The sequence below is a fragment of the Ambystoma mexicanum genome, chromosome 11 (genome assembly GCF_040938575.1).
Source record: "Ambystoma mexicanum isolate Mex_15411 chromosome 11, UKY_AmexF1_1, whole genome shotgun sequence".
Taxonomy (NCBI): Eukaryota; Metazoa; Chordata; class Amphibia; order Caudata; family Ambystomatidae; genus Ambystoma; species Ambystoma mexicanum.
Window position 1 is genome coordinate 214,633,290 of NC_090934.1, and position 21,659 is coordinate 214,654,948.

Here is a 21,659-nt window from a genome sequence, read left to right on the forward strand (position 1 = left end):
TTCAGTATTTTAAATATCTATGAAGAGCACAGAGTCTCGGCACTGTGGTTCGGAAGGGAGGGGAAACGCCAGACTTTTCATGCACTGCATTGTGTTGGGAAGCATCGCGTCTAAACCTGTGATTTGTGCTCTGCACACAGAACGCATCCCACGAATTGGGCTTTTGGTGGCCTCTTCCGAGTTTCCACGTGCTGTGCTCCGTTGGGATGGAAGGGTGCAGTACCCCCAGGGTGAAGCATTTCAAGTTGTAAGCTACTAGCTAGCTGAGCATACGTCACTCTCCCACCTGCATGAATGCCAATTCTCCACATGCGCATAATCTCACCATTTCTTACTCTGTAACAGTAAATCATTACTCACCAATGGCTAGATGAGAGGGATAGGGCTCTTGCGCGATCTGAATGACACCTGCCCTAGTTGGATCGTTGTATGTCCTCTTTTCCCCCCCTTCCCTCGTCGCGCCTTGAAACACTTGTGTATAGGCGCGTTATAAATGCCATATCATATCCTAATGCTTTAAGTGAAGATGAACCACCCTACCGCCGCCCCCATCTCCATGGAGAAAAGTTTAAATTGCACCTAATTGAAATGCCCCCACAGCTTCATGTCCTTTTTAACTCTTCATGTCCCCAGAATCTCCGGTTTTCCATATCCTGTCTCCAAGGAGTCCTCGTCCACCCGCTCACACTCGCAATTGCCATCTCGCAAAGTGACTAGTAGAGATCAAAGGTATTTAGGATTTACAGGCCGCTGCAGGGCGAGAGGTCCAAGTGTGCAGCTGCACTGCAAGTTCATGGCAGTAAAGTGCTGGGTGGTGTGCATTTTTTAGCAAATGAACCGCTATGCACCGAGACCCTTGTTTGTACTGTTCAAGACTGGCAATGCGTGCAACTTGGGAGCGCCTGCACTGCCAATGGCCTTTGCAGCCCACGTTTGGAATCTGTTATCAGGCGAGTGTAAAAGTGTCAGGTTTGCCACTTTGTAAGTCAGTTTGCTGATGGGGGGGGGGGGGGGGACCGAAAAGGAGAATGTCCAGCTCATGTCCCAAGAGGGGGTCTATCTGTAAGAGGAAAAGTAGAAGGAAAATCTCTTTCCTCTCCAGCCTCCACAAACACACGCCACTTCCTTCCTGAGGTGTTGGATCTCTTGACAAGCAGAAGAAAATTCAAGAGAACAGAGAATGTGCAGACACGCAAATACCTCCCATCCTGCACGCTCCCACCAACAGATTATCCACGTTCTTCCTCTTCTGCCGTGGATTAGGTGTATAAAGTGGAATCACGCACCAAATACCCTTTTTATAAACCTGGATTACGAAAAACCTGACTTCCCCTCTTCTGGAGGCTCCAGACCAAACACTAGAAAAAGGGAAATGATTATTTATTTTTCATTTTTGAAGAGCGCTACACACCCGTAGGCCTCCGAGAACGCTTTCTTGTCTAACTTTGGAGGGAGACCAACCATCATAGAAGATTTTACACCCATATTATGCAGCAAATACGAGTCTAGTGTCGCCACTGAAGAACAACTGTGGAGGGGAGGGGAGGAGGGGGGGAGGGGAGGAGGGGGGGAGGGGGGTGGGTGGGGTGGGTGGGGTGTGTGTGTGTGTGTGTGTTTCTCTCGTGTTTTCTACCAGCACTGCTAATTGTTACACTTGCTTGCCTGAGTGGCCAGTGTGCTGTATCAGTGTAAGATATGTGACATGGATATTGTTTTTTACTGGATGAGCGCAGCTTCTCATCGGGAGCTACCATTGCAGCAAGAAGAACGATCCCTCTGAGGAATGGGTGTTGGGGAGAATTCTCGTTTCTGTGCTAATGCCCTTCGACCTTGGAGACCCCCAGCTCTTTTGCTGGACTTCGGGACTTTTTTGATTTTCTATCCTGGAGTGAGTGAGACCTTTTTCTCACTTTCTCTCATGCATTTTTTGTTCTGATCTGAACACTGTTTCTTTTGGCTGTGGAGTCTGACAAACACCATAGGCATCACCTTTTATATTGTGAGACACAGCACCCTCCGTGCAGTGTCACAGAGCAGTCCTTTGAATTTCCCATAAGGTTTAAATCCCTTCTCTTGGATAAACTACTGTTTCCAAGAGTAATAAAGTGAAATTGACTTTACTTAGCCTTTTCTCTTTGTAGACCCAGCACACACCATTTTATGTGGAGTGCTGGGGGGTAACTTAGCAACCCCTTTGTTACCCTCACTACAATTAATGGCTGGTTGCAGTGGTTTAATTTTCCTACCATTGTGCGTTTTTTACCGCATGCTGAATCCTCAGCTGCAGTATTGCGCCCATGGTGCCCATTTTGTCAAAATGGCCCGGTCTTCTTTTCTTGCGTGAGGTCTTTCTTGGGTGTTACTCTGCGCGCCAAACCAGGTTTGGTCCCTTTGTTTTTTGTCTTTGGCGGGCTTCAATGCTGAAACCCGCCTCTGGCTCCAGCGTACCTGTAGGGACAGGACGCAAGGGAGGTGCCCGACTCCCTGGGCTTGGTCTCCTTGGTTACCTGAATGCACCCAAAGGTAATTGGCTGTCTGACTGTCCTTGGAGGACAGCCACCCTGCTGTGTGAGTGACAGCCAGGCTGCAAATGAATGGGAGAAACCTGCATAAAAGGCGAGGTCTCTCAGAAAGAAGGCCGAGTCGACCACTGGACGAAGAATCCGAAGAAAGAAACTGGAAGAGAAGCTTGCTGCACCTTCTGGACTGTGGTTTGCCCGGTGAAGCCCTTCAGTGCTGAAGCTCCAATTACGTATCGACTAGAGAAGTCCGGAACTTCTTCCCTTGGGTTGGTGGGACCAACTGACCCCAAGACGAACTTGCCTGGAATACCTCTCCCTTCTGGCTGTACCTCCTTGCTGCTGCTGGAACAGAGTTCCAACCGAGTCAGACACCAGAAACGAGTCCATCGTCTTTAAGCCGGACCCAAGCTCCAGGAAGACTCTAAGGACTCCCTCGAAGCAGGACGACCCAAGCCTGAGCCACCAACCCAAGCCTGAGCCACTGCAACAGAGTGCTGGACCCCAGAAGTAAGGGGAGCCCACAAGGTGTCCAAGAACCGCAGTGGGGCTATTGACCGGTAGCTGTAACCGCAAAGTGCCGCTGATTTGGAAAGCGCCCATTGCTGCTGCCGACCTTCAAACCGCAGTGCAGGAGTCCCCAGATGTTCTCCCTCTTGTCCCCATGACTGAGGCCCATGAACACAGAATCTGCAGGACTGCAACAGGAACAGAAGCCAGCTGGATCCTCTTCTTCCAACCTAAGGTACTGTCTGGGTACTTACTTTTGGTTTGTAGCTTGTCTGTCTCACTGGAGACTTACAGTAGCTGCTTTTTCTGCAGAGTTGTTTGCAGCTTTGCTTTCACAACCCTTACAGCTTGTGGCACAACAGTGATTCTTTTCTACAAACTCTCTATATAACATTGTGCAAGACTTTTGTGCTATCTACAAGAAATGCCTCAGCTCTTCTAGACTTTGTTCAATTGACATTGGCTTTTCCTGGCTCCCTGACCCATTGACTTTGTGTTTAACTGTCCCTCATAGGCGGTACATACATTACTTGTATTGCTGGGAAAGGGTTAACCTATACTTCATTGGGGGATTGTAAAGGACTTGCCTGTTCTGTTAACCTTTGTTGCCTTCCTTTTCCACAACCTCAGTAGTGCATTAAGTGTTAAAATTGATATATCAATGTCCACAGTGTCCTAGCAATTGAAGGTGTGTGTGTGTGTGTATGTGGTATCTACTTGCTTATCTTAAAAACTGAGGATGTGTTATGAAGTTTAGTTTTATTGTTACTTGTTGCCCTTTCTAAAGAAGGCTTATTTAAAACTGACTGTTAAATAAATAATATTTATTTTACTAGAAAATAAATGATTTGATAACTTGTCATTTGTGGATCTCTGTTACATCCTTACAGCTCACAATTACCCCTCTTGAGATAAGTCTGGCTGCTCAGTCACTCTACCAACTTGTGTAGTAGAGACCTATACCAAATGTTGGGTAACTATTGCCAAGAGGAGACAAGGCTGGTGTAGTCTCCCACAGGGTTACTACATAAAATCTTGCTTAACAATGGGGATATGGAAACCTCACAGAAAAATACAGCTTTTCAAAGGACTTCTGCTGTTAGGCAACCATTTAAAGGCCAACTGCCACATGGCATTTATGGCTCAAAATATCTTGGGCAGTAAGAAAGTCAAAAATAACATCTGAAACATGCAGCCCTTTACCAGCCTCCCGTGGGTTGCAAAGAGAAGTGAGGGTTACCTGTATGTAATCCAGACATTCTATTATACCTTGCAGCAATGGGTAAATGGTTTCACTGCTTCTAGCCTAAGTTCTGTATTTGATCATTGCAGAATTCCATCTAAGTGGAAATGCCACTATAGGGTGCCAAATATTTTGTCTGCTTTTTTATGGATGTATTTTTTAATATCACTAAAAGTTTACATCATGGCTAGATAGTACAACTTTGAGATACACACACCATCACCAGATGACATTATGTCTGGTTATTAACCTTGTACCCACTTCAGATCACTGCTGCTTTCCACCATGTGTAGTAGGCGCATTGTGTCCATTCCAGTGTTCCCATTTGGAACATCATTGTATGCTCAGTTTATGTCCACTTTAAGCATGACTTCATGAAAGTAGGGACGATAATGCTCCCCAATGTGGCCCAGTGCCTTCATAGGTTGCAACCAGCAGTAAATAGGATGGCCACACTGGAAATCTCATTGTTTTGTGGGCTGGGTTGAAGTTGACTTGAGCCTTCAATTATTTTACTTCATCTTCCATAGCACAAACATAGCTCGAGACCAGTGTATGGAAGCCAGCGGTACATAGATTTAGTCGTGCAGGAGGTATTGCTGGTCGAGCCATGGGCCAATGACTCGCTTGCCAGTTAAATTGCTTCCTATGTCTGGGTTTTGAACTGGTTGAAAGCTAGGGTGTGCACTATTGGAAGCACCAGCATATTTCCTGTCATTGTGCTGCAAATATGTTACTATTAAATGTTAATTTATCACCACTGAAGTGGTCCCCTAGCGGGCCAGGAAAGGACGGTGTGAAACGGGGAGGGAATGGGCGCAGTTAGTAGGGTGCAGTAGGGATAGGAAAGTGAGATATGATGTTCTATTGGCAGCTTCAGTTCGGTTTACACCGTTCGCTGAGCTTGGGTGCGATTTGCGTGTGTGCGAGATTCCCATGTGCAGTTGTGCAGGGTTATGTGTTTGTATGTTGTTGCAGTGTGGTGAACTACGTGCAGATTACTGTGCAGAGATGTGGTCGTCTTGGTTTTCTGTAGAAGTGTTTGCAGAAAATTGAGGTTTTAGTATTGGGTTAGCAGGGTTTTTTTCTTTTTTTGCTTTGGTTTCCGTGGTCTACATTTGGACCATTCTGTCTGCCTTGAAAGTGTTCGGCATACTAGTCGACAGGCACGTTGCAGTGTGGGCATTTTCTTCTGTAGAAATCTAGCTATATGTGGACATGGGCGGTGGTGGTGTGTTCCTCTCTGCCCTTGGTTTAGTGATGGTTAGGTTGGGAAGGTTATGGGTCCCTCCCTGGACTTCTAGTGGGGGGAGGGGAATGGGTAGTCCCTGCCTCCTGTGGCATTCCTCTGTGAGCTTGGTGGTGTGTGTACATGAGAGGTTGGCGCGTCTTCCCTCCGTCCACCAGTTGGGGATGATTGAGCAGTGGATTGTGGGTCACTCCATGGGCTTCCTGTTTCTACCAGAGTTTGATTCCTACTCGTTCCCTTCTGATTCTGGGGTGAAGAGCCAGGTTTTTAGTAGTTTTCCGAATTCCAGATGATCCCTTGTATTGTGTATGCTCTTTGGTAGGCCATTCCATGTTTTTGGTGGCAGGTGTGAGAAAGATGATCCTCCAAATGGTCTTTTATTGTAGGGCTTTGGTTCTAGGCGAATGTCATACCTTCAGCTGAGTGGTCTTGCTGGATGGTAGATTATTTTCTATTTTAGGAACTCCGCTCCTCGGCCATTCGTTGTTTTATCGATAGCCAGTGTAGTATTTTCATGTGTTCTCTTCATGGTAGTTTGATCAGGAATCTGGCCGCAGTGTTTTGAATACGCTGAAGTTTCTTTAATAGGCGTTCGGGTATTCCACAGATAGGCTGTTGGCGTAGTCTACTCTGGACATGATGAGTGCGATGATGGTGAGTTTTGTGGGTGAAGGAGAGGAAAGGTAGGATCCTTTTTACTGTGTGTAGGAGGAAGAAGCATTTTTTTATTCTAGCATTTACTTGTGGCTCAGGTGTTGGTTCGTTATCCATCGGAACCCCAAGGTTCTTTACTGTTGTCGATGGTGTTGGTGCATCTCCTAGTTCTGTCGGCCATGGGATGTAGTGGCTGTTTTCCCCGATTTTGGATATAACCATTATTTCTGTTTTGCCAGGGTTGAGTTTGATGTTGTGTTCATCCAGCCGTAGAGTTCTTGTAGGCATTCCTCCAGGTTTGTGTTTTCTCCTTGTTTGTTTTGTACTTTGTAGATCTGTGTGTCATCAGCGTAGTTGTAGCATGAGCTTGATTAGGGGAGTCGGGTATATGTTGAAGAGCAGTAGAGATGGGGAGGATTCTTGTGGTACTCCACAGGTGCATTCCCTTGGGGTGGATGTGAAAGGTTTGGTCCTGGTTGTTTCTGTTCTATCTGTTAGGAAAGATTTAATCCAGTGTAAGGCTAGGTCAGTGATTCCTATTTCTTCCAAATCTTCTAATGAGGGTGTCGTGGTTGACTGTGTCAAATGCTACCGAGAGATCTAGAAGTATTAGAGCTGCGCTTGTGTTAGAGTCTGCATTAGCCTTCAAATTGAGAGCAGTGCCGTTTCTGTTCGTCTCATCGGTCTGAAGCCTACTTGTGCCTGGTCCAGCGGTAGGTGATCTTCTATGTAATCTTGTGTTATTCTAATATATGTAGGTTTCGAGTAGTTTCACTGGGTAGGGGATGTTTGAGATGGGTCTATAGCTTTCGAGGTCTTCCATGTTACCTGCTGTGTCCTTGAGGACCGCTTGATGTACGCTGATTTGAATGAACGTGGTACTTTCCCTTTTAATAGTGATTGGTTGAAAAGGTTTCTGTAGTGTTCCATCGGTGCTCCTTGTGTGAGGATTGAGTAGTATGTCCAGAGGGCAGGTATCCATGGGTGAGCCGGTTATTTTGCTGTTTCTTACCAGCTTGATGAATGTCTCTGCTGATATTTGTGGAAGTTTTCGTAGTTTGTTCTGATGATCCTCAGCTGGCAGGGTGGGTTGCGTGTTGTTGTTGTTGATCACTCTGCTTTGTATTATTTGATAGATGGTGCTGATTTTAAGTGATCTGCAAGGTCGTTGCATAGTTTCAGTGAGGGCATTGGTGTGTTGTTTCGGCCAGGGGGGTTTCTCATTTTGTTTGAGGTGAAACAGTTCTTTTGAGTGTTTGCAGCTTTGGAGATTTGGTTGTCTTTTTTTTTTTTTTTGGCCTTCTGGATTTCCTTTTTGTACATGCGGATTTGTCGTTGGAATTGTAATTTCTTTGCCTGGTCGGATTTATATTTCTCCACTCTAGTTCAAGCATCTTGTTTATGTCTTCTCGTGTCACTGTGTAGCAGGTTAAACCATTTTGCTGTTGCTCTTTTGCGTGATGGGGTAAAAGTTTTTTCCTTGGCGATACTGTTGATTGTTTTTCGGGTATCCACTTGTGAAGTAGTTAACTTTTTATGTCTAGGTCTGCTTCGTCCAGGGTTGTTGTCTGTGGTTTGTTGATTTCCAGTTGTTCTAATAGGTTGCTTGCTTTTAAGGTCCTCCAATTTCTTTTCATGATAGTGGTCAGATTGTTTGGCTATTGACCTTGGTATCGTGATCACGAAAGGGATGATTGATTAGGTGCTCGCTCCAGAGGATCTTTATTGGTGGCGCCGTGGTGATGTGGTTTTTGTTGGCGAAGATTGCGTCTTGTGAGTTGCTCCTTTTGACTAGTTGATGTAGTTTCATTGTCTTCAGTTATTTGGCTAGTGATTTTTGTGAGCTAGCGGTTTCTTCTTCAAGCCAGATGTTGAAGTCTCCCAGGATTATCGGGTATTCCTGCTCGATGGCTAGGTTTGTAGTGGCTTCTGTGAAGGCGTCCAAGAAGGTTGCATCATATGTCGGTGGTCTGTAAACTAGAACACATTTGTTTTTGGGTTTGCTGTTAGGTGAACGAATGGGATACGAAGTTTTTTGATGCTTAGTGGTTCATCTGTTTTAATTTTCAGGTGTTCCTTGTAGGCTACTGCCAGTCCTCCTCTTTTGTTGTTCCTGTTTGTCTGTAAGCATTTGAAGTTGTCAGGGATGCAGACGTGGAGTGTGATTTTTATTTTCTTAATATATTTTTTTCGTCTAGCCTAGTTTCTGTTATGAATAGGAAGTCCATAACCTCGTCGCACAGGAGGTCAAAAATCTCTTTGGCATGTTTGGACATTGACCGTGCGTTGATTAGGTTGCAATGGATCTTTTCAACACAGTTTTGTTTTATTTTTTTTTATCTGTTTTGCCTTGCTGTAGTTCGGTTGGGTTGCTTTCGTTTTGCTATCAAAAATGTATTGGAGCTCCGTGCATTCTGCTTCGTCGTCGAAACAGTCTATTTGATTGATGGATGTGTTGGATAAATAGTCTGTTTTGATGTAGTTGGTGACGGGGTCCTTGGACTTTTGTTATATAGGGTGTGAGGGCGTTGGATTTTGTTCCTTTCTCTTCTTGGATCTTCTCTTCTTTTCCTGTGAGGTTCCAATAGGTTTTTAGTCTGCCTAGAACTACCAGTGGGGTGTTGAGGTGTGGATACAGTTGTGAGGTACGGTGTTGGATATAGGGTTTTTTCTCTTCTCTTCCCCTGACGTTTGTTCAGTTGGTCGTGGTGTTTGTAAGGGTTTGTTCTATATTCGTGGCAGTTTCTACTGGAAGAGGGCACGGCTGCATTCCGAATGTTTCCTGTTCTGTGTCGGGGCATCTTGTGGCCCTAGGTGGTTGGATGGCTTACAGTTTTGGTTTGGGTTACAGGGGTTGTAGCCCTCCTGTAGGATCGTGTGTGAATCGGATGGTGTTGAGGCTTCTCCTTTTACTTTGTGATTGCTCGGTACACTCTGTGGCCTTGCGTCTTTGGTGAATTGTTATATTCCTGGGGTAGTTGTGATATAGTGGGCTGCTGTTGTAGATTGGTTGGGGTGTCTGCGTATGACTGAGATTGGAGATATTGGGGGATTCTGTGTTTGGGTTAGTCTAGGTTGATGGTGGTTTGCTAGGGGTTTCTGGGGTGGCTGCCTAAATAGTGGATTTGAATTTCGGGTCTCCTTGTGTTGGAGGGTTTAAGTGCAGCGGTGTCGGGATATTAGGCGTTGGAAAGCGGGTGGGCAGTTGGATTATTTGTTGGTTGTGGGAGGTGGACGACCTGACCTTGGTTCTTAGTTTGGTATTGATCAATCTATGGTTAGTTGCTTTCAGTAGGTTGGAGGGAGTCCTGGGTTTCACAGATTGGTAGATGTGAACACACCTAAGTTTGAGATTCCTAGATAGCGGGAGAAATGCCTAGGTTTCACAGGATGGGAGATAAAACGCATCTAGATTTGAGATTCTTTAGACAGTGGGAGAAAGGCCTAGGCTTCAACTATACTGGGTATTTAAGTGTGGTATGATTCACATTGGTCTTCCCAGTGGCTATCACGAGCGTGTGTGGTTGGTGCAATTATTGTAAGTGTTGGTTGTCTAGAATGAGCTGAGCGTCAACGTGGCCATTAGTCCCTGAAAATTGTGCCTACCTTGTCGGTTGACGGCGGTCTAATCCTCGTCTGGCAGGTGCAGGCACTGTCGTGGCAACTTGTGTCAGTCACTGGTGGAGTGTCTCGGTCACCACCCAGACGAGGAGGTGCAGACAAGGAAGCAAACTAACTACAGATTGGGGAATAGGCATGGCTTTCCAGTGCACACCAGGGTGTTGGGTACCAGGTACTGCTCTCCTCTGGGTGGCGCAATGGCTTGCCTTGTGCTGTATAACGGACTGAGGGATTGGGTTGTGGTTTAGGCTGTAATAGTTGTCGGAGGGTGGCTTCCTGCTGACACCTGCCGACACGTCCTGGGCTGCTTCTTTAAGGGCTGCCCTTTGCCTTGTGGACCTTAGCCGCTGGGGCTGCCACGGGCTGGGCTGCCCTTGGAGTGTTGTTCATAAGGTCCTTGAGGTCAGGATGTGGTCTGCTGGGCGCCAATCGGCCGGCAGAGGAGGAGGCGGCCTGAAGCACAGGAAGGCAAGGAGGGAGGGAGGGAGGCAGAGCAGGCACAGGGCGTGCATGGGCTGGAGCTGGCATAAGAAGGGCAACCATTATCTACTAGAATTTTTTTGTATGACCGTACAAATTAGATAATTGCAAATTATAGTTGCCAGAACAATTTCCCCCATCTACCACTGTTAGCACTGGAACTAAAACGAAAGCAAATTCTGTTATTAAGCCAGCCCTAACACTTGTACAAATCTTGTCATTTCTTTATTATGGCAGACCAGTCCATGGTGTGCTATGTCATGTGATACTATATTCTGGCATGTTGTGTGTAAGGAAAGTATGGTATCAACAGTAAGACGGACACAGTGACCACAGTTCAAGGGTGTTTATTGAACTTCAATTGGGTTTGAAAAACACCTATCATCTAATCCTAAATCTAAGGATGGGAGCAAGCTGCGGCCATCAAATAATAATGCAGTCCTAGTGGTGTCTTGTTAAAATAAAATGGCCTATACTAATAAACCTATTGCCAATCCTTACCTCTAAATACAAATAGTGTGGGAAACGATGTTATGCAAAAGAAAAGTGTTCAAGAAATTTTATGTCAGGATATTCAAGCCGTTAGCTTCCCTTTCCCACGTTTTCAGCACAGGACAAGGCGGCACACTCCAGCCTAGAACAGTCTCTGGCTTCTCTAGCACAAGGGTGCAGTTCAAAACTTCATCATCCTGGCGTTCTGTGCTCTTTGCCGTTCAAAGTCTCTTCTTGCGGAGGGCCTGATGTAACAAACAAATTATAAAGTTCCTTTCCTTCCAGGATTTTCCTATGCACACTTTTCAGGTGTTTTTACTTTTCACCTCGGATCTCCCTTTGCTGGGCTCAGATCCACTCTAACACAAAGTTTGTATTTTCACATATACACAATTTACTTAGGATTTCTACGTATCCAATTTCTCGGGTGGTTCACGGTTCACCACAGATCCCCCTCTGCCGGACTCAGACCGTTCTAACACAATCTTCAATACGTCTCTCTGCCGGGCTCGGACCAATTTTATCTTTTGTAGCACAAACTTGCTTTAACACAAAGCTTTCAATTGATTTCCCTCCGTCAGGCTCGGACGAACTTTATCTACTTTGCCATCAACTTTCGTTACTGTATCATCATCAAAGACTTTCGATTGTTCACAGGGTTTGTTTGACCAGTTGCAGGACCACTTCGATTCACAATCCTTTGCCACTCTTTCACTTTTGTCAACTCTCAGCTGGACACCTTACAGAGACCTTTGATTGTGCATGCACACTGTGCCGAACCACTCTGTCAAAGGTATCGTATGTCTTGGATTCAAAGTTCAATCACTCATCTACAGTTCAACTTTACTCGCGTTGGTTATCACACGCATTTAATACAGTGTGTTCCAGTGCTCTCCATACAATGTTGCCGCTTGCAACCTTGGCTTCAGCACAGACCGGTGGTCTTGTATCGGTCTCACCGGCTCTGTTGATTTCATTGACGCTGCTTGGTTGTTGGAGCCAAAGACAGTACCAAGGCAGCTTTTGAGTCTCCCTTGATTATCGACATGGTAGGGCCCCGGGTACCTCTGGCACACAATGCAGGCTTCCTCAGCCTGGTTTCCTAGTGTTATGCTTTTTGTTCTGGAAGCTTCATTAAGGTAACAGTTCCTTGTCGAAAAGGTCAAGGGCACTTCCCTCCTTGTGATTCCCTTTTGGTTTTGCCGCCTTTCTCCTTGTGTTAAACTGCCATCTTGGAACGGCTTTTTCCTTGTGTGCTTTTCCTCGCTCAGAGTGCGCGCTCGTGCTCCGCCTTTCATCCGTGTGGGGACGTGTAATGAAAGTCAGGTGTGCGTGGTGGGCAGCAATTGCCTGACCCTGCCTGAGCATTGTATTGGGAAGAGTCAGTATAGGTGGCACAGAAACAGTTTAACCCAAGTTGAGGGCGGCGGCTCCAGCCAAGTGCATAGTCAAACCCAGTGGCATAAAACATGGCCAACCTTATCTTGAAAGGTGGCATCAGGTAATGCAAGAGTCAGTATGGGGGCATGGACACCAGCCTGACCCTATGTTGCGGGCGGCGTAAGATCCGGTGGCATAGACATTGTGGCCGCCCCTGTCTTTTTTTTAAAAAAAACTTTATTTTAAGTATTTTCCGTATACAACAGAAAGAAAGAACAAACCATGCACCAACAGGGTGCTCGTTGAGCAATATCCCTCATACCCATCCCTTCCCAGTCACCCTTCCCTCGTGTCTCTCGTTTACTGTGCAGATGCCTTGTTGACCCTTTTTTCGATGCTTTCACTTCTGAGTATTCTTCTCTTGAGGATCATTCGTCCCGGTTTGTCCCAATTGAGAGTTCGGGGTTTCTGAGTCTAAGGATTCTGTACTGTTTATCAGGTATGACACGTATGGACCCCATATATCCGGGGGGCGCGCATGTAGTGGAAGCGTTCTAATGAATTCTGTGTCCATGTCTTGGCAATATATGACGTCTTTTTCCCAGTCTTCGATCTTGGGGAGCGGGCCTTTGCCCCATGTCATTGCTACTCTTCTCCGGGCCAGAACCATGAGGAGTGCTGTCAATCTGCGTGATGCTGGTTGCATGTGTCTGGTAAGTCCCAGGAGGGCGCCTAGGGGAAGCGGGGTTATCTGCTCTCCCACAATTTTGGAAGTTTTCTGAATGACGGCGGACCAGAAACGGTACACGCCTGGGCAGCTCCATGCCAGGTGGAAGAAATCTGCGTTATCGGATGAGCATCTTTCGCATTGGGCCGAAGTTTCTGGGTGGTGGGTCTTTTTTTTGGCTGGTGTATAATACGTTTGGTAAATAAAGTTAAAGTGGATCAATTTATATCTTGTATTTAATGCGATTTTTTTTTTATTTATTTATTTTTTTTATTTTTATTTTTATTTTTTTTTGGGTTTGTCAGAGGATGTATGTCCAGTCCTCTGTGGGTATTGGTTCCAGAATGGCTGTTTCCCACTTCCTTTGGGCTCGGTGGCTGGGCCTTCGAGTGTCTTGAGTAAGAGATCTGTACAATGTTGACACCAGTCTTCCCTCTCCCTGAGCTTGGATCGCCCTATGTAGCAGGGTCCACGTGGGAGGCTACTGGGGGAACGTGGGGAATACCCCCTGTAGGGTGTGGCGTAATCTAAAATAGAGGAATACATCTAGGGAGGAGTTAGCTCCTCTGTCTCTGGTCATTTGTAGGGTTATAGGGTTAGAAAGGTGCCCTCCGGGAACAGATCGCCCAGAGATTTAAGGTTCAATTTGTCAATCCATATGAGAAACACTTTTTCATTTGTGAGGGGTATTCCGGGAATGAATTTAATGGGAAGCAGGGGGGAATACCGTATGGTTATGCCATATTCTTTGGCCATCTTTTTCCAGATAGCATATGTGGATAGAACTGTGTTTAGTGTCTTGTGTGGGACGGGGAGATTACCAATAATGACCGCGCTAAGCAGGTCCGGGGACGCCAGAGCTCTTTCCACTTGCACATGTGGACGGATGTAGTGAGCCGAGTACCAATGGCTCAAAAATTGTGCCTGGGCTGCCCAATAGTATTTTTCAACGTCCGGGAGAGCCAGGCCTCCCTTCGCTGTTGGCAACGTTAGGGTGTTGTAAGCCACTCGTGCCGGTTTCCCGGCCCAGAGTAGTTCTAAAATCAAACTCTTGACTTTTTGAAAGTAGGATTTGGGTACGAGTAGTGGGATGTTCGCAAAGAGGTAGAGCAGTTTGGGGAGGATAACCATTTTCGTCAGGGAGGTCCTGCTCCAGAGCGTCAGCGGAAGAGACTTCCATCTCTGGACACGTTCTTGTATGGAATGTAACACTGTTTGGTAGTTATCTCTAAATACCTTGTGATGATTGCGGGACATGTAGATGCCCAGGTAGCGCACTTTGGACTTTTCCCATTTGAACCCATGATCATCCCTGAATTCTGTCGTGTGAGGGGTTAAAGGAAACACTACTGATTTAGAGTGATTTGTTTTAAGGCCTGACATTCTCCCAAATTTTATCACTTCCCTTATTACAGGGTTCAGATTGTCTTGGGGATCGCTGACGAATAGCATGACATCGTCGGCGTAGAGAGAAACTATCAGTTTATGGGGCCCCAGTTTCAAACCGCGGTGACGATGTTCGGCCCGTAGTCTCGACGCCAAGGGCTCCATCACCAGGGCGAAGATGAGGGCTGAAAGCGGGCAGCCCTGTCTTGTTCCGCGTTCCAGTGTGATGCCTGGGGACCTAGTGCTACCAACTGTGATGTATGAGTGTGGCTTGTTGTACAATAGTGACACTAGTTTAAGGAAGAAGTTGCCTAGGCCCATCTGCCTGAGCGTTGCAAACATAAAGGGCCACTCGACCGAATCAAACGCTTTCTCTGCGTCGAAGAGAACTGCAATTGCCTGTTGTGACCCGCAGGGCCTCAATAACGCCGAACAGCCTCCTGATGCCATAGGTCGTGCAACGACCTGGAATGAAGCCGGCCTGGTCGCCGAGCACCAGGGCCGGCATCAGAGGGAGCAACCTCGTTGCCAGAATCTTCGCTAGGATTTTATTGTCCAGATTTATTAAAGAGATCGGCCTGTATGAGGCACAATCCTCTGCAGGTTTGCCGGACTTATGAAGTACCATCACGTTGGCTTCGCACATCGTGGGCAGGAGTGAACCTCGTTCTATCGACTCCTCGAAGACCTGACCTAGAAGGGGGGCCACTATTGAAGCGTGTGCTTTGTAAAATTCTCCGGTTAGTCCATCTGGACCCAGAGCTTTCGTGTTTGGGAGGGCTTTTGTTGCTTCCTGGATTTCTTCCAGTGAGATCGGTGCGTTCAGGGGTTCTCTTAGTTCTGCGCTGACCCAGTAAAGTTCAGTGTCATTAAGAAACTCTTGTATTGCTCCTGGATCTGCGGCACCTTTTGAGCTGTACAGGGTGCGGTAGAAGTCGTAGAATGCCTCGCAGATGTTTTCTTCGGTATATGCCAGTTGGCCTTGTGCATTCCTTATACGTTCGATGCGAGGTGGAGTTTTGTCGATCGAGAGAAGGCGAGCTAGCAGGGCTCCAGGTTTCTGTCTTTCTCCATATTGTCTGATCTGATGTCTGCGGCCCAGGAATTTTAGTTCTCTTTCAGCCGTTTCTCTGAAGTTTTTGAGTTCCACTTTCATCTTGGCTTGGAGTCGTGGGTCAGGGGAGATGGAGGATTTGAGCTCTAGGTCTTTCAATCGGTGCTCACTATCCGTGAGTTCTCTGCGGATTTGCTTTAGCATGCTGTTTTCTTTCGCCAGGCATATTCCTCTCACATAGCATTTGAGTGTTTCCCACACTGTACTAGCTGAGTCGACTGAGTTTTTGTTCGTGTCAAGGAAGGAGATTATTTCCTGGCTTAGTTCTGCAGCAAAGATGGTGTCAGTTAACGAGCCTGTTTTAAATCTCCAGTGAAGACCAGGGATTGTGGAGCCTGCTAGGGTGGTTTCAAGTACGACCATGGAATGGTCTGAAAAGGACCTTGGCATGATTTGGCTTTTCCCCCATTCAAACGGGCTGCGGGCTGAAGCTAGGATATAGTCGATTCGTGAACTGGAGTGGTGAACCGCCGAGTAGAATGTGTATTCTTTGGTGTTCTGGTTGTGGTTCCTCCATGTGTCCGTTAGACCAAATGCATGGCAGATCTCTTGGACCTGGGCACTTGCTTTCGAGGGCTGCCCTGACGTGTTGTGTGATTTGTCAAGCTTGGGGTCGAGTGGGGTATTGAGGTCTGCTCCCCATATAATGGTCGTTGCATTCGTCTCTCCCAGTTTGGACAGCACCCAGTTGAAGTTATCTGGTCCATCTGTGTTGGGACCATAGGAGAGTTAACTAGGACCACCTCTTTTCCGGCTAGTATTCCTCTCACCAGCAGAGCTCTCCCTTCGGTATCTCTTCTTGAGTCGATCGGACTGAAGTTCGTCCTCTTCTATCAGTATCGCGACTCCCCTGGCATATGACGAATAGGATGAGAAGTATCGGTGGCAGCCCCAAGATCTGGCCCAGTGAGATTCCGAGGACTTTGTGAGATATGTTTCTTGTAGAAAGGCGATACTAATTTTGTGTCTTCGCAAGTATTGGAGGATTTTCCTCGTTTTCGCCGGGTGGTTGCCCCCACATATATTCCATGTGGCAATCCTATAAGTCGTCATTGTCTCGTGAGGGAAATTTCATGGGCATGCTGGGCCGAGGTTCAGCGGTAGGCGTGGAGTCAAGGCATTCGGGGGGAATCTGAGGTCTTGGCTTCTGCTTGCTTGATTTCCGTGGTGAGGTTGGCGAGAGGTGAAGGGTATGAGACACTTGGTGACTTCTTGGAACTGGGAACTCTCCCTTGAGTGGGCAACCCCCAACTGGCCCAAATAAAGATAACTTTGGTTGGCAAAACAGCCACCATTGCTGTGCATGGGGCGCTGGTGGCCCTCCAAGAGCGGCTGGTTCCCCACGTCTGTTACTGGATTTGTTCCGTGGTGGTGAAAGTAGTTGCGTCTGGGTGATACTTTGCCTTGATAGTGTGAATCCGTCTGACGAGAGTTACGGAGGGTCTCTTCTGGGTCCATTGCCTCTTTGTGGTCTGCTGTTATTTGTGACGGGTCTGCATCCGGAGCGGTCTAGGTAGTCACTTGTTTCTTCAGGTGTATTAAAGAATTGGATTCTGCCCTCGTGTTGGATGCGGAGCTTGGCTGGGAACAGCATTGAGTATTGAATTTGATTTTCCTGCAGTCTGCGTTTCACTGCTGTGAACGATCGTCTTTGTGCCTGTACCGCTTGAGAGAAGTCTGGGAAAAACTGGATTTTGTCCACCTCGAATTGGAGGTCACCTTTTGTCTCTGGCGGCTCTCAGGATTGTGTCACGATCTTTGTAGTTAAGCAACTTTGCTATGATCGGACGAGGGTTCGCTCCTGGGATTGGCCTCGAATTGGGTACTCTGTGCGCTCTTTCGACGACGAACATCTTGGAAAGGGCCTCTTCACCGAACAGCTCAACGCAGATTTTTTCCACATGGTCTTCCATCCTGGCAGCCAACTGGTGCTCTCTAACGCCTACTATCCTGATGTTATTACGCCTGGAGCGGCCTTCCAAGTCCTCATTTTTGGCGCATACCGCTTTCATTTGTGATTCTAATGTGGACACTCTGGATGTTAGGGAGGTCGAGCCGTCCTCAAGATCAGATACCCTCTGCTCCACCGTGTTCAGTCTGTCTGCGTGCTTGTCAAGTCTGTGCTGGAGCATGTCTACTTTGGATGAGAGGGCGTTGAGCTTGCTCCCAAGGCTGCCTATACCGGCTTTCAGATCGAGCAGGATTTCTCTGATATCAAGATCCTGTGCCGCAGTCTCATCTTGGATTGCGCTGGGATTAGGGGATTGAGAGCGACCATCGGCCGCAGGTGCCTTGTTTGAAGAGCTGCTCTCGAAGTTGAGTTTTATTCTGTAGTGTCTGTCTTCCCCATAGTTGCTGTTGTTGTGGGAGCTCCTGTGCCACCTTTGGTGAGCTGTGCTATGGATTTGTCGTGCTTCTGCGAGCCTGGGTTGTTTGAGGCGGTGGTGGTCTTTTTCAGCGGGGTGCCGCCGGAGCTTGCTGTTTTACAGGCCGCGGCTCTGTCTCTGCTGCGCTTCCTCTCGAAATCCGGGACCGGGATTTGCCGCTGCCTGGGCAGCCTATGCTACCCGGCGTTGACTCCCGTGGCCGCGCGATAGCGCTCCTGGAGTGTCGCCGGCCTCAATTAGCGGGCAGACCCGGGTCGTATGGTTGTCACTCGTGGGGACCCAGGAATTCGTGCGGCAGCTGTCACGGCCACGTGATGCAGAACAAATGCGCCTGCCTTCTTTTTCCCCTCTCCTGACAGTTCGACCAGGCTTCACCGGTTTTCGTGTTGGCTCAGCGGCCGCCAGTCCTCTCGCCGCTCGGGACTCCTTCCGGGTCGCCCACGTAGGCCGCACCTAGTGTCCGCGGAGGGGAGGGGGTGGTACCTTCTTGTGGGAGATTCGCCACACACGTCCGCCGGATCGATGAAATGAATATATTTCCCTGTGAGGAATCGCTTTCTCTACAAGGGGGAGGCAGCTTCTATCGGAATACACCACACGGATGCAGCGCGATTTTTCAGGATATTCGTGGGAGCTCCGCCGAGCTCACGGGAAGGCCGCCATCTTGGACGGCTCTCTAGCGCCCTCTCGTGGCCGCCCCTGTCTTGAGGGCGGCGGCAGCAACTAATGCAGGAGTCAAAATAGGTAGCACAGGTAGGCAGCCTAATCCTATGTGGAGGGTGGGGGTGCATACTATGCATAGGTCAAATCCAGTAGCAAGTGCGTGATGGCAGAGCCATTAATGCAGCCAACTGGCTACCAATGGCAAGCAGGTGATCCGGGGGGGAGGGGTGAGACGCACGCATTACATACACACGACCGAAGGGGTGGGGGGGGGACACTCAATAAAAGGCACACGACCAATGGGGTGGGGGTAGATACACGCACCACATACAGGCAACTAGGGGTGTGAGGGGAGATATATGCATAGCATACACGCAATAAAGGGTGTGGGGGAGACACCCACTCATCGCAGGCACACGACTGATGGGGTAGAGGAGACACATGCACCCCATACAGGCTACAAGGGGGTGTGGGGGGAGACACACACATAGCATATACACAATAAGGGTGTGGGGGAAACACTCGTACTACCTACAAGCGACCAAGTGGAAGGGATGTCATGCACCAAGCAGGCTATCAAGTGGGCGAACCTAGGATGGGAGGGTAGCTTACCCTACTACAACATGAAAACGGCGCCTTGCTGAGGTGGGAGTCCTGACAAACAATGGAGATATAGCAGAGTGAGCTCATAGCGGCTGTCCGTAAGTGTTTGTGCTGTGCAAGTGGGGGTGCAGGGGGTTGAGTGCCTAAGTATCCTCCCTGGTGGGGTGGGGTAAAGGCGTTACAGGGAAGGGGATACTGAGTCGCCCCCCCCCCCCCACCGCTCCCTGAAGACCCCCTCACCCAGGTGATCCTCCTGCACTGGTCCGCCCCCAGGAACTGGATCCAGAAGCGATGGCCGTGTCCTGGCCACCTGGATGATGTATCCCCGGGCACTAGTGGGTGCGACACCTTCTGGTTTCTCTCGTGAGATGAGGTCTTGGCACAACATTCACAGCAAGCTCTAAATTCCAAGTAAGTTGCTTGGTTTCCCAACCCTAGGAAGCATGACCTGTCCAGCAAGATTTACCTGCCTCATAAACTTTGTGCCAAGATTTCTTTTTTAAACTTTCTTTATCATATTTTCAAAAAATTCAACAAACTAAATGAAAAGAACATCCTAACGGAACCAACAGCAAATCTAGGTGCATGGTGAGTAACAAGAATACAGTAATGAAACAGCAAAGTGACAAGCGATCTGATCCAAATGAGGTCCATAGTCGCTCTAATGTAAATACCAAAGCATCCAGGAACACCTGCTCTACACTACCTACTTGGTCTACAGCCTGCACCCACCACCAGCAATGAAACAGCCGAAGACTAAATCGGGGAGAAGTATTTCAGCAACTGCAGCTTGACTCAGCAAAGAGGATCCCTGTCACAAAACTCATGAGAAGAAAACCATACCCTAATGTGACTAGACTGGACGACCCAGGGAGGTGGCACAAACCTTGTCCACCGAGACAATCCCCCAAATCTTGTACCACCAGATATTAACTTGCAGGCCCTCCTTTGATTTCCAGCATCAAGCCAATTGCATCTGGGGCTTCCAATCGTAGCTGGCTAATCAATGATGCTATAGGCCCATGCAAGGGGTAGACCGACTCCACTGTCTCACCCAACAAAACCACCAGGGGGGGGGGTCCATTGGCAACTGCAACCCAGTAGTATCCCTTATTAGCGCCAGAACTTGCTTCCAAAATATTCAGGCCCTCCCACTGATCCACCGGAGATGTAAAAAGTCACCTTCCAACCCACAATCTCTCTAGTAGGGGGTGATAGAGCTATCTATCTTATTTAGGCGGGATAGGTACATGTACCACTCGAACAAGATTTTATACACATTCTCTTTTGTGATCACACACTGGACGCCATGGCTGCCCTTGCCCATATCCTAGCCCAAGATTCCTTGGGGATCGTCGGCTCCAAATCACTTTCCGATTGTGACATGTAGGAAAGCTGCGACGCAAGGTCAGGCTTGCCCAGCAACTTATACAATCTAGTTCTCTTTTTCTGTAAGCCACCCTCCCTTGCACTGAGCTACAGTGCAGTGAGCAACCACGTCCCAGCCCTGCGAATTGTGGTACTGGTCGCCCAGTTTCTTAGTTGGTAATATATATACACCATTATGAACTGTGGCCCCAAATTCAACCTTGCATTCCACAAATGTTAATGAAGTGTCCCAATGGTACAGCTGCCAGAAACAAGCAAGCCCTTCCCCCATGCCATGCACCAAATGCTCCCTCTTATAGGCCTGGTGGATAGATCAGGGTTACTGAAGACTGGTGACAACCGGCCTATGCCTCCTGGATTCCCCCATAGCATAATAGCCTTAGGCAAGTAAGAGGGCGACTCCAATGAAGGGGTAAGGAGAGTCCCAATGCCAATTCGAAGAGCACGTCCTAGGCACAGCAACTTCCGTAATGTCTGTGCGGAGAAGGATTGCTCAATATCCACCCATTGGGCCACAGCCATATCCTTCCGCCACACTAACAAGTGCGATAAATCAGCTGCCATTACATAATGATGGACAGGAAGGCTCAACTCCCCCCTCATACTTGTCAGCATGCAGAGCCTGTCTGACCACTCAAGGCTTGCAATCCAACCAAAAATGTGATCTGTTGGTGAAGGGACCAAATGGCGGAACGCAGGATCAGAATCAGAAGGGCTGTTGCATACTAAAAAAGTCTGGGCATGACATTCATTTTGACTCCTTGATCAGACTATATGCCACTGAAAACCCCCAAAATATAGAGAGCAAGCTGTCATTCAGCCAGTCCCACCTGTGCAGCCCAGACTGAAAAGCCAGCACACCACAGAACAGAATACCATGCAATGTGACAGGGCTCAAGCCTTTACAAATACCCCGGATACAATGAATAGCTATGATCCCACAAAGTGACTATAGCTTTGCCATTGACACTTAACAAGCTTGATTGATGAAGGAATGTGTGGCCTACAAGGGCGTGAAGAGGTAATTGTTCCATAAAAAGTGGATGTTGAATGATTTCAATATCTGCAGACTCACAATGGTGAGGAAAAAGATTGACTTGCATACTATTTTAAGAGTGGCCCCTAAATCGTGGGTAAGCCCCATAAGGTTCAATATTGAGGGGAGCTGAGAGCTATCTAGAAGAGCCTGGTCAGCTTGACACCAACAGCTACCAGGAGATACTGTTGGGTCCTCATGCCAAC

At 47.8% G+C, this 21,659-nt stretch overlaps 1 protein-coding gene across 1 annotated transcript in view; it reads left to right on the forward strand.

The window, feature by feature from the left end:
* Window positions 1–21,659, forward strand: part of NUDC (nuclear distribution C, dynein complex regulator) — a 291,087-nt gene that overhangs the window by 38,648 nt on the left and 230,780 nt on the right. The gene's annotated exons all lie outside the window — the stretch shown is intronic.